General features: G+C 48.8%; 1 protein-coding gene across 2 annotated transcripts in view; it reads right to left on the minus strand.

The window, feature by feature from the left end:
* Nucleotides 1–14,054, minus strand: part of KAZN (kazrin, periplakin interacting protein) — a 146,207-nt gene that overhangs the window by 13,061 nt on the left and 119,092 nt on the right. The window lies entirely within an intron of this gene.

Consider the following 14,054-nt stretch of genomic DNA (forward strand, 5'->3'; position numbering starts at 1 on the left):
GGGCAGGAGGATGGAGGGGTGGCACTGTTCTGATCCCCCCCCCCCCCCAGGCAGTCACCCAAGGCATGGGGGGAAACCCACAGAGCACTGGGGAAGAGCAGAGAGTCAGCGAGGGGTTTTTTTTGTTTTTTTTTTGTTTCCTCCTGCAGGGAGCGAAAGGAAGCAGGCAGAAAACAAACAAGGGGAAACGCAGAGAGGGACGGGATAGAAAGCAGCGTGAAAGAACGGCCGAGAGAAAGAAGAAGAAGATTAAAAGCAGTCACAAAAATAAAAAAAATAATAACAGACAGCTACAAACCCAAGCGGGGACGCCCCACGGAACCCCTCCTCCCTTCCCTCCCCCCACTTCCCTGCCCCATCTCTGAGCTCTTACCCGTGGGATTCCAGCCAGCTCGTCCCACGTTCCCCAGCGTTCCCCCGCTCCCTGCTGCTGTCCCCCTCCTTGTCCCCACTCCCTGCTGCATGGCGGCCATGCAGGGCCCCGCTGGGCTCCAGCCTGATGTCACCCGCCGGAGGAGTGGCTTGTCCTGGCCGGGTAGGAATGCAAAGGAAGCAAAAAGGATCCAAAAGGAGGCGGAAAGAAACGCTGGGTGGGGAAACTGAGGCACGGGAGGGCACGGCGCCTGTCGTTTCATGCAATGGGATGCACGTGTTCTGATTTTCAGTGCTGTTTTATTCCATCAGTCTGGCTTGTGAGCTGCCTCGTGCTGAAGCTGAATGCTGGATTATAGGAAGGGTCTGAAGCAATGCTTCTTGTGCTGCTGCTGGAAATGCAACGGGGAAATGAACCCTGGGACACCAGCACCTTTATTAAGGACATGCTTAGCGGGCACGGTGGGGGTGGGATGATGGTTGGAGAGGTCATTGCCAACATTAATGACTCCACAATCCAAGGCTGGGCTGAAAAGCCCAACCTCCACCTGCTCCTACAGCCCTGCACAACTGGGGTCACCATGAACTTCAGCCTCAGCACCGTCCATCCCCCAAGGGCTGATCCTCTGGGACCACTGCAGGACAGCAGCTGATGAAATGCAGTTACAACACGGTGGCATAGGTAGGGCTGGCAGGGGAAAACCCAGTGCTGGTTTCAGTTTCTTTTCCTGTTGGATTACATTGCTTCAAGTAAAAGCATCAAGGAGAGGTTTCAAAACAAGAGTTGCTTGCTTTTCATTTTGGTAACTCATCTTTTCTCTTGCAGGAACCCGGCACTTCTTGCTGCCTGCAAGGATTTCATGTTCCTGAATCATAGAATCATCAGTGTTGGAGAAGTCCTCTGAGATCACCAAAATCCAACCCCAGCCCACCCCACCGTGCCCACATCCCTCAGTGCCACATCTCCACACTGAACACCTCCAGGGATGGAGACCCCACCGCTCCCTGTGCCAACACATCACTGCTCTTCTGGAGAATAAATTTTCCCAACCTGATGGCTTTGTAACCATTGCTCAGAGAACAAAAACCTTGCCTTCCATAGAATCATTCAGGTTGGAAAAGACCACTAAGATCATCAAGTCCAACCATCAACCCAACACCACCATGCCACTAAACCACGACATTCAGTGAAACATCTTTGTCACATCCCTACCCAGGACATAAACATTGATCTTCCCCTCCTCAAAAAACAAAAACAAAACAAAAAAAACCAACAGAAATCATAAAATCCATGTAAAGAGACAAAAAAGCAGCTTTTACCCCCAGCCCTCCCCATTGATCCACTTGTAGAACTCCTCGTTCCAGCACTGGTGACCACAGAGCACAGACATCATGGTGTCACTTCACAACGACAGCTCCATTTGTGCTGTTTCCTGAATTCATCACACTTTTTATTTTTTTCTCTCTCTCTCTCTCTCTTTTTTTTTTTATCACGAGAATTATGGTTGTTATCACAGAATGTTGTGCCTAACGACTTCTGGCTTCCTTCGGATGTTTTCATTCAGCTGCTAAAACTCTGTAATGACACTGAGATAATGGCCCGCAGAAATAAACGATACAGATCATAATAGAAGGGATTTGGTTAAAGCAAAAAAGAAAACAAATAGAAATTATCCATCCTAATTAGCATTCACAGACAGCAACTGGGGAAGGAAGGCAGGAAAGAAAGAAATCAAAGAATTGTTAAGGTTGGAATAGACCTTTACGATCATCAAGTCCAACTGTCAACTCATTACCACCATGCTCACTAACCATGTCAGAGAATCACAGAACCACAGAATCGTTAAGGTTGGAAAAGACCTCTAAGATCATCGAGTCCAACTGTCAGCTCATCACCAACCACGCCAACTAAACCATGTCATAGAATCACAGAACCATAAATTGTTAAGGTTGGAAAAGACCTCTAACACCATCAAGTCCAACTGTCAACTCATTACCAACATGCCAATTAACCATGTCAGAGAATCCTAGAACCACAGTATCATTAAGGTTGGAAAAAAATCTCTAAGATCATCAGTTCCAACTGTCAACTCATCACCAACCAACTAAACCATGTCACAGAATCATAAAACCACAGAATTGTGAAGGTTAGAAAAGACCTTAGAAGATCATCAAGTCCAACTGTCAACCCATCATCACCATGCCCGCTACCCATGTCACTGAATCACAGAACTACAGGATCGTTAAGATTGAAAAGACCTCTAACACCATCAAGTACAACCAGCAACCAGCACATCCTTCTGCATGTTTTTCGGTAGGTTGTGTTGTGGGATCTACCAGAGCCCAAATCAGCAGCATGGCCCTGGGGATAGAAAGTGGCCACTGCAACAGCACGTCTTGCAGCCCCCGTGCTGGCAAAAAATCCATTGCAGCCTTCCAACAAACTGCACCAACTGCAGAGACCGAGATGCTCTAAAACAGCTCTGAGCCCCCCAGAATTAATATTTTCCTTTTAAAGATAACTGCTGGGGAAAAAGCATGGCCAATATAGATTCAACATGACTCTGGGTTTTCCATTATTCATTGAATCTCACCCCACGCCGTGCTGCAGTGCATACATTACCATATATGACGACAAAGAAATGGCACAACTCCTGCAAAGAGGCGATAAAGCGGCCGCCTCGGCTGCTCAACCACCATGCTGACAGGCCATCTCTAATAAGCAACGTGTAATTAAGTCTCTACACACTGAGGCTGTGCTCTTGTGAATGTTTGCATGGGACCGGTTGCATGCATGGAAGTGGCAGAACAGAACACCACCTGCAGAGCTGAACCATTGCACTCGTATGCAAAGATGTGTCCCCGTTCCAGAATGCACCAGGCTCATTTGCATCCTCTGTGATTTTAATGGGGTTGAAGGTTGGCAGCTCAACTCCAAATATGGATGCTACTAACCAGATGTTGTTGCTTTTTTAAGTTTTTTTTTTTTTTTTTTAATAATATATTTCATTTAGCTTCCAGAAAGTTTCAAATAAACAATTCTAGTGATCCCTCTTCATTAACCATGTCAGCACAACTTGATGATCCTTGGGGCCCCTTCCTACCAAGCATGGGGTGGGAGCCCAGCACAAATACCCTTGACAACACCAACTCTGGCTGCTACCCTCTATCATCTTGGGGCCAGATGTTGCAGCTGGGTGCAGATCCAACACAATGGGGTGGCCATGCTCCTCCCAGCAGGATACAGAATCATAGAATCGTTAAGGTTGGAAAAGATCACTAAGATCATCTAGTCCAACCATCATGTCACCCAGGATAACCATCAGGTCACCCAATCCAGTCATCAGGTCACCCAGTCCAACCATCAGGTCGCCAAGCACAGCCATCGGGACATCAAGCCCAAGCACTAGGTGATCAAACCCAACCACCAGGTCACCCAGCCCAACCATCAATCACACAAAGCAACGTGCACAAGACTCAGAACGATGCTACAAGACAATTTGGGGTTACCTGCAGAAATCACAACTAAACAGACATGCTGGCTGGGATTGCTCCTTCTTTGCCATATGGGGCTGCAAGGCCCCATGTTCCCCACTCGTCTGCTGCACCCACCCACGGATGTTCATAAATCAATCCAGAGCCATCCATCAGCTGGAGAAAGACGTGAGATAATGAGCCAAAGTGATCAGCTGGTGAGGCACCATGTGGGCTCCTCTGGGGAGGGACCGCCGAGGTCGGAGCCTCCTCCACAAAGCCTATTAGCTGCATTTAAACCAAAATTTAAAACAGGCGAGCTGAATAATTAAAAGGAAGAGTTAATGGCTCATGCTAACAGCTTCTGAAAAGCTGCTGTTTGTTAAGCAGAGCACCCACAAGAGAGGCACAGCCCTAAATGCACCCTCACTACCACCTTGTACTGCTCCAAGGGGTGTTACATGCTGCTGGAAGCACCTGGAAACACCAAAACAGCCCAGGAAGATGTAGATGGGAAGTAGAAAGCATCTCCTCACTCAGCAACCTGCAAGGCAGCGATTTAACCTTCAAGGAAAAAGCTCACGCTCGTTTAGCAACAGCCCTTATCTACAGGCTGGGGGCAGAATAATTCCATCGAGAACAAAATATAATAGATAAAAATAACTGCAGTGCAGCACAGAGATGGAAAGCACGACACAGGCTGCTTCCTTGCTGCTAAAAAGCCAACGATCAACTCAACGGCACAGGATGGGCCAGCAGTGGGAAGTGCCACCCATTCTGATGTTTGAGGGGCTGGCACCTATTTAACAGCCTGGCTCTTGTCTGGGTGCTTCTGGTTTTGATTTACTTCTTTGTGACTGCTCTTGAGGCATTAGCCAAAAAACTAAATGGTTACGGGGTGCTCAGGCTGAGACCACATCAGGCACAAATGCAGTGGGATCCAAAGGGCATCTTCTGCCTGCTCCTAGAAGACCCCAGGACATCTCTTCCAGTCCATGCCAAGGAACGTCCCTCTCTACAGGACCACAGTAAGAACCCCAGAGGCATCTCTGTTCTTACAGATGTGCATTTGAGAAAGAATCTGGGACACATGGAGCAGTTTCACCTTCCCTTGCCCCTAAATAGAACGCTTCCACTCCATGCATCAAATGATCTCCCTGTGCTTTTCATACTCTGCTATAAAAGAAAAGCCACTATTTGGAAGCTCTACTTGGAATATCCAAGGGTTTAGAGTTCCATCACTCCATTACAACCTCATCCCCACCACTGGGTTACTTCCATCTTTCTCCAGACCAAACCCCTCCAGCAAGGCAATGGAGACAGCCAACGACAGCATCTTCAGTAGGCATCTACCAGGAGCTGGGGCAGCCCGGGGTCTGGCAAGAGGGAATGCTTAGGGAAAGCCTTATGGGACTGCATCACTCCCATCCAGCCCAGCAGAGCTCTGCACCAAGACAGAAAGAGCTGCTTACAGCTCCGAGCGTTGCGGTCAGCGCCTGCCTGGAATTAAGTGATGCACTAGATTGCAAAGTTAATAAAAGTGACAAGTTTTTATTAATCTCTGCTCTCTCCGCCAGGCAGCAGCTCCGACAAAGTTATCAGCGCTTCACACCGGGTGTGGGGAAGCAGAACAATATGATGCAATTAAAAAGGAGCTGCAGGAGCACAAGCAAAGCTTGCAGCGTGAGCAGGGCGCAGGAGGGCTCAGCATGCAGGGGCTGAGCTCAGTTCTGCATCTCCATAGGATGTGCTTTGTGCTGCAGCTGAAAAACAGGCTGCCCAAAGAGGCTGTGGATGCCCCATCCCTGCAGGCATTCAAGGCCAGGCTGGATGTGGCTCTGGGCAGCCTGGGCTGCTGGTTGGTGACCCTGCACACAGCAGGGGGTTGAAACCAGATGATCTCTGAGGTCCTTTTCAATCCATGATTGCATCCAGGAGAAGAACAGCATGCAAGGAAGCACAGCTGAGATGGAGGGGGGGAAATACAGTATTTTTCGTTCGCAAATTCCATGAGACAGAGCAGTGATGCTTGCTGGAGGAAAGTTTTCAACTCATTACTTTTAATGATGTTTTTTTTCCCTGCTGTTTCCTTGCAGACATCTTCATCTCATGCACCTTCTGGAGCTCTGCCCTGCGCTGGGCACCTCCCCAGCAATAATATTGTTGTATTGGAGAGATAAGGCCAATAACAGCAAAAACAAGCAAGGCAACGTGGGGATTTGGAATGAAAAGCAACAAAGGAGCAAATGCAATGCAGCCAACTCGGTGCAAGCAGAAGCAGACCATCTTCTGTATGCTGATGTACACATAGAAATGCAACAGGTAGGGGTTGCAAAGGAGCAGCACAGACTGAAATGCTAAAAAAACCCTCTTAGAAAAAGCTTATTTTTATTGTTTTGTGTGCGTGAGATTCACCCTCGCACCACAGCCCCTGCAGGAATCCAAATATTTGATGCCATCTGAAAGCAAACAGAACCGTCCCGAGATGACAGCTGAGAGGGAAACAATCTGGGCTCTGCGGGGAAGTTTTAACCTCCAAAATCTGTCTTGAAATTCTGGGTGTGATGACTGCAAGCGAAGGAGGAGGAAAATACAGCACACTGGTGCTGCTTCTGCCTTAGAATGGCAATGCTGGGCCGGATTCTGAAACAGCGTTACTCCATTAGAGGTAATGCTATTCCAACTCAAAAGTTGGAATAAACTAAAAGCAGAGACAGCCTCCTTGAATGCATTATTTCTCCCCTCAGCTCATTTCATTACACAGTGCTCCAATGGTCACGTTTCATAGGAATTTATATTTTCCTCCAGTTTTGGTTTTTGGATGGCAGATATCCCGTTATAGCAGCCCTTATCCCAAATATCCCCTTTTATGGCATCCCATACCTGAAATATCCCATTATAGCATCCCTTATTACAAATATCATGCCATAGCATCCCTTATCCCAAATATCCTCTTTTATGGCATCCCTTACCCAAAATATCCCATTATAGCATCCCTTACTCCAAATATCCCCTGTTATAGCATCCCTGATCCCAAAAATCTCTTTATAGCATTTCTTATCCAAAATATCCCCTTTTATGGTATTCCTTGCCCAAATATCCCATTATAGCATCCCTTTCTCCAAATATCCCATTATAGCATCCTTCACCCCAAATATTCCATTATAGCATCCCTTATCCAAAATATCCCCTTTTATGGGTATTCCTTACCCCAAATATCCCATTACAGCATCTGTTATCCCAAATATCCCGTTATAACATCCCTCACTCCAAATATCCCATTATAGCATCCTTACCCCAAATATCCCATTATAGAATCTCTTACCTGAAATATCCCATTACAGCATCCCTTACCCCAAATATCCCATTATAGCATCCCTCACCCCAAATATTCCATTATAGCATCCCTTACCCCAAATATTCCATTATAGCATCCCTCACCCCAAATATTCCATTATAGCATCCCTCACCCCAAATATTCCATTATAGCATCCCTTACCCCAAATATTCCATTATAGCATCCCTCACCCCAAATATTCCATTATAGCATCCCTTACCTGAAATATCCCATTACAGCATCCCTCACCCAAAATATCCCATTACAGCATCCCTCACCCAAAATATCCCATTACAGCATCCCTCACCCAAAATATCCCATTATAGCATCCCTTATCCTAACTATCCCACTACCCTCAGTCCCAAATCAGTAAGGAGGCTGAGAACACTGGAAATGTGGAAGAAGCCTCAGAGAGCCCTTAAGCATCAGCAAAGCACGCATCCAGGGCTAAGGGGTCAAAAAGAGACTTTCCCCCTCCTCTGCAGCCACAAATAGGGCAGGACTGGAGGCTCTCTGTTATTTGGGGTGAGATGTCTTCAGGAATCACGGAACCATTTGAGTCGGAAGGGATCATTAAAGGTCATCCATCCAACTCCCCTGCAGCAAACAGGAACAGCCACAGCTCCATCAGGTTGCTCAGAGCCTGGTCCAAGCTGCTCAATGAACCAAAGAAGCCCCCAAGTTGGAAGGGACCCACCAGGACCACCGAGTCCAACCTCTGGCACCACTCTGAACCCAAACCCGTTGCAAACTGCAAAGCTAACCATGCAAATGTGAACATAAAGCCTTCATTTTAGATATCCAAAGGGCTTTCTAAGGGGGGAAAACAAAACATCCACTGCCTGTTTAGAAGCAGCAATGGGAAAAGCATAAGAAAAACCCCATTTTGAGTCTCAGCATCTCCTGGTGATGCCCATTTTCAGTCCTTTTGGGTCTGGGTCCTGCAGGCTGTTCTCACATTGCTGCTCTGTTTTCTGGAGGGGTTTCCAGTGCTGTTTCACTTCTGAATAATTCACAGTCCTCTTCTGCATAATTTATAGTCCGCAGAGGGTTTTATACATGGAGACATTTTAATTTAAACTATTTGAAATCAAAACCATGTTTTAATTTAACACCCAGCACAAGAAGGGGGGGGTGGACACGAGGAGAAGAGCAAGCATGCTTAACAAAATTCAACCCTTTGCAACAGATGGTTGAGCACAGGAACACAGGATCATAAAGGTTGGAAAAGAACACTGAGATCACCAAGTCCAGCCATCAGCCCATCCCCACCATGCCCACATATCCGACCACCTCCCCTTCCTTCAGCTCTGCTATCCCAGAGCCCCATCCCACCCAATCCCAACCGGGTGACTCCCATCTCCATAGGGTTGGTGTTTGTGGGTCAGCGGCCCCGAAACGATGCCCGTGTAACCACAGAACCATTAAGCTTGGAAAAGACCACTGAGATCCAGTCCAACCATCCTCACCATGCCCACTAAACCACGCATCCTTTGCTCCTCCCCACAGGAAACCATGCAAGGACAGCAAACACCGAGGTTCTAAGTTCAGCATCTACACACAGCGTGCGCTGAGCAAAAAATGCAGCATTTCAGCAACGCCTGCAACCCCGAGCCTTTCAGCCCAAACATCTCCCAGAGAGGAATTTCCCTCGCAGTGAATAACGGTTTGTGCATTCTTTGGCAACCGTGCTCCATTAGCAAACACAACCTGTGTTTCTTCCTCGCTCATTTGTTTGCCAAGTGCCTCTGAGAGGAACAGCATCACCACTGCGAGATACCCTGCGGGCTCTGCAACCCAACAGGAGCTGTGCACAGAGCTGTGCTGCAGGTGAGTTCATCCTCAACCAACCCAGCAAAGCCCAACCTGACGAAGCCTGCATGCAAAGGAGAGCGCCATGCGTCAGAATTGGGAGATGTGGGGGCTGGAGTCACACCCACAGAGCTGTATTCCCACCCCACGGGCTGAGGGTGCTCTGAATGGGGTGGGAAGGGAGTGCCAAGGTTGGTTTTCTTGGCCAAGTGGTACAAGAAAGGGAGATGCTGTAGGGGACTGAGTAAGTGAGTATTGGGGAAAAATCTGTGCCAAGGGTGGGGAAAGAAAAAGTCATTTTCCTCACTGCTGTCCTGGGGCTGGTATGAGAGGATTTCCTTGCTTCTGTCCAGGCAAAGGGCTGGGGCTCACCCTGAGGCACATTCCCTGCAGGAACTGCAGAGCTCAGTGGGATTTTCACAAGCACCTAAGCTGGTTCAGTGCCTAAACCCCTTTGTATTTAGCTCCCCTCATAAATCCCAGCTCATTAGCGTCATTAGCCACTTAACTACATCCCCATCCCACTGCTGGCCAATGCCAACTGGGGCAGGGGATCTCAATCGTTGGGGGGCCAGCAGGCATCGACCTGCGTTCTGTCTCACACCTCCTCTGCAGGACGAGGGGGGCAAACAGCAATCGAGGGCCGTTTGGGGTTTTTTTCATTTCCACCCTTCTCACCTTATCACTGCAATGAAGGGGAGACTGCAATCTACAAAGCCTCTTTGAAACAAGCTCGGAGGGAAAGCCGTGCACTTCCTCCAGTTCTGTGCCAGCAGCTGCAGCTGGGAGGGATGCTTCCAGCGAAGGGTGAGCAGGGTATGGAGCTGCACCTTGGCCATCTGTACGCTGGTTTTGGAAGTGACCAGTGAGAGGATGCACATCTGCAAGCTCAACCCATTGCGCTGCCCATCCTTTGGGCACGTCCACGCTCAATCCGCCTTCTCCCTTTTTTGCAGGGATTTGCTGCAAGCAGCACTGGGGAGATGTGATCCCGCGTCGGGAGGAAGCGTGCGCAAAGAACCCCAAACCCATCGCTAGGAAATTAATCAAGGGCAGCACCAACAGATCAATAGCCATCAGGGCTGCTCAGCAGCGTGCATCGACCGCAGCCTCCACCTTCCTCCAATGGAAGCTGGGCAGCGTTGAGCCCACGCCGTCCACACGTTGCAATGCTCCTTAGCACCATGGCAGCTCCTCCCGTGCCAGCAAGCAGGGCAAACATTCAATGGCATTTCTGGGGAAATAAGGTTTGCAGCTCCCATGCATTGGTTGGGTTGCTTTGGTTTGCTTTGCGTGCTCAAAGCCGGAGGGCAGCGAGGCACGGAGCGAATGGGGACTGCACCTTTCTGCCATCACTGTGCTGCAGGGAGGAAGGCAGCCCATAATTCAACCTGGCGTAGTTGAAATATTCCCCTGAGTGCACCGGGAGACAACAAGAACAAGCAGCAGAAAACCCAACCCCATGAGGTGAAAGCAGGGCTCTGCGCTCAGGGAGCACCGTAGGGCCGGGTAGCTGGATCCAATCTATCTGCACATGGTTGCCTTTAAAAACAAGCCATATAATTCCATCGACCAAACCCACGGATGCGTTTTGTTTTCCCACACCTGCCCCACTGCTTCTGGTTCCCTTCTTTTTGCTGTACCTATTGATTCGGGCTGCTCTTGAAAGACCTGCGGCAGAAAGCTGATGTTGGCTGAGTTATTGCACAGTGGTAAAAGCATGCCTGGTGGCTGAAAACTATTTATTGGAGGAAAAAAAAAAAAAAAAGAAAAGAAAAAAGAAGATAAAAAAGCTGCTGTATCATAGGGAAGGAGGCCACGCTTTGCTTTCTCCAGTGCAGCACACCAGAAGGAAATGTAACGTATGACACTTTCAATAATTCATTTCAACGAATCTCCGTCCTTCCTGCTTTCTAATGAAGGCTCCATGAGCAAAATCAATACAAGAAACATCGAGTTTAGCTCTTGGTTTGGCTTCCAGAAGGCAATGAAGCTCGCCGATGGAAAGTTTCCTGGTCCTATAAGGGATATTTGGAACACTGCATCTACAAGGATGAGCAAACCCTGAACAAGGGCAGCCAGGAGGGACTGTGTCCACTATGGATGGGCGCACAGCCTTGTGGCTACTGGCTAGAAATGATGGCATTTGTGGCCAGCACAGGCTCTGGGATGAGAAGGGAGGGCTCCTGCTTCTGCACAAAGACCCCAAAGTTTCACAGGGATGGAACAAGACCACAGAGAACCCAGCAGACCCAAACACCTCTGCACAAACACGCTGCACTTCGCTCTGCCCAACGCCTTCTGCACAACTCCAAGCCATACAACTTCAAGTTAACCTTTCGCTTAGAGGACAATTAACACTGCAACAACGCTAATCACTCAGTTTGACCACCGTACACCAGAGCCCAATGGGGATGTCCCTGTCAAAAGGCTCTCTATAACCATGGCAGAATTAAAATCACAAAAACATTAAGGTTGGAAATGACCACTACATCGTAGAATGGCCTGGGTTGAAAAGGACCACAGTGCTCATCCAGTTCCAACCCCCTGCTGTGTGCAGGTCACCAACCAGCAGCCCAGGCTGCCCAGAGCCACATCCAGCCTGGCCTTGAATGCCTGCAGGGCTGGGGCATCCACAGCCTCCCTGGTCATGTCCATCAGCCCATCCCCACCATGCCCACTCAAGAATCTTTAAGAATGTTACTGAGTGATGTAATTGCTTTAGATTGCAGAATCCTGCAGAAAGAAACTTCCTCTGTAGCACATGTGCTAAGTTCTGGATGTTGGCTGGGCTCTACACAACCCCAGTGAGCATTATGGGGCATATTCAGCAGAAGACACACAAACCCACCCTGCAACGCTCCCAATTCACAAAGCCCCAGCATCCATCTATGAAAACTGGAACAGGTTGCCCAAGGAGGCTGTGGATGCCCCATCCCTGCAGGCATTCAAGGCCAGGCTGGATGTGGCTCTGGGCAGCCTGGGCTGCTGGTTGGCAACCTGCACACAGCAGGGGGTTGGGACTGGATGAGCACTGTGGTTCTTTGCAACCCAGGCCATTCTATGATTCTATGAAAACTGCTGCTCAAAGCACAGTGGGATTTACCCCAAAGCAACCAGGATTGCTGGTGGGGGAAGGACCACCCCAGGCTCTCCTCCAGGCAACTGTCGTGCCTCCGGCTGCATGGCCCGAGGCGTGCTCCCTGCTGCCTATCACTCAGCTTCCCTTTTCTATTTCACTCCTTTAAAGAGAATTAAACTGATGGATGATGCAAAGATCCCATGTCCCAGAAAACCGCACAAATAAATGCTATCAGAGCAACTGAAAGGAGAGGCAGGCTCATTTTGACACTAAGTGCTTTTGAGGCGAGCTGGATTTTGCTCCTTTCCCTAAATTGCTGCAATGCAGCGCTGGTGTTGCCCACGTACAAGCCATCTGTACATCGCTCACCCCTCAGAAATGGTGCCTGTAGAGCAGCTGCACCACGAGGAACTTGCCCCTCATCCCCATCAAGGAGAGCTCCAGCACCAAATTAGCCCTAATCACAGTGCCAGGGCAGCAGGTCACCCTCCCTGCCAACAAATTAGGCCAGTTGGGCATCTGTGGTTGCTCACTTGGCCACTAACCTGCCTTACAGCAATTAGGGATAATTAAAGCACGGCCCTATATTCATTACAACTCCAACCAGCCTGCTGACAAGGAACGCAGCACAGTGTGTCCCACAGACCTCAGTGGGAGGGCACAGGAGGGGAGAACCTGCCACACACATAAATCAAAGCGCTCGCATCCACCGCCATGTGCATGCTGGGCTGCAAGGCAAAGAGGGTGCAGGAACACCTCTGCTTTGTGCAGTGATGGTTTTTATTTGTAGGGCTAGGAATCCGCAGTCTGACACAGGAAATGCACTTCAGAATCTAGGGAGTAATTGCAACGAGGAATAAAACCACTGCCCATCATCTGAGTGGGGAAGCCTTGGAGCCCTGATCTGTCTGTCTGTCTGTCCATAGCAGGCTGCTGTCAGGGCAGCATCATGTTGGTGAGCAACGCATGTCTGCACACAGGGCTGGGCAGCTCTGCTGCTCTGCCCAGACCTCACACTATGTACTAATTGCAAAAACACCATCAAATCTCACTGCCTGTCAGCAGGGACCTTTTGGGATGGCAGTCACCTGGCTCCACCCCGCATCATCCTTGTGCTCTTACATCCTTGGTAGCTCTGCTTCTGCATGATCCCGAGGCTCAAAAATAACTTAGCTGTAAGTATTTAGGTAGCTATAAGTATTTAGGTAAAAGAGAGCTCTTGCAATAAAACCAGGAGCGTGGATGTCCTTTGCTAAAGGTTATCAAAATATCAGGGTTCGGAGAACTGGGGCTGTTCCAGCATCTCTCCCTAATAACAAACACTGAAGCAATCCTTTCCAGGAGCAGGAGATAAAGAATTTCTTCCTCCAGCAGCAATAAATCAAAGGGCACTATCCAGCTGATGGAAATTGATTTTCCTCCCTTCCTTTGCACTTAAGAGGAAAGCGGGGACGTGGCGAGAGCTGATTCCTCAGGAACGATCTGTCCAGAAGCAGATGGGGAACATCCAGAATAGCAAGAATAAACACACAGCATTTGCAAGAAAAACAACAACAAAACAGCACTTGATCCCAAGCAGACGTGGCTGGAAAACTGCTGCAGCACCGTATGGATGAAGGAGAACCCAATACATTGCTCAGCTGCTCCCTGCCAACTGTAAGGAAGACAAGACCCCAAAGCACAGCTTCCCCCTCCCCACCATCCCTCCTTAGCCTTTAATAACTCATTATCGCATTACAAAGCCAAGGCTCACAGGATTATGGTGTTTAGTAATATTAGAATGGATTTGAGCCTTCCTGAAAGCTTTTGGTACTCCTGCTTTGCTCTGACCCGACCCCAGAGCTGGGCTTTGCCATTCCATGCACTGAACAACGCACCCTGTGCTCCCTGGCTGCAAATGCACGTGCACTTAGGAAATGCAACAATAGGAAATCATAGATACGTTGCTTATTCTACGCTTCTTCTATATGCGTGTAG

Source organism: Meleagris gallopavo, chromosome 23, assembly GCF_905368555.1.
Source record: "Meleagris gallopavo chromosome 23, MGAL_WU_HG_1.1, whole genome shotgun sequence".
NCBI classification, from domain to species: Eukaryota; Metazoa; Chordata; class Aves; order Galliformes; family Phasianidae; genus Meleagris; species Meleagris gallopavo.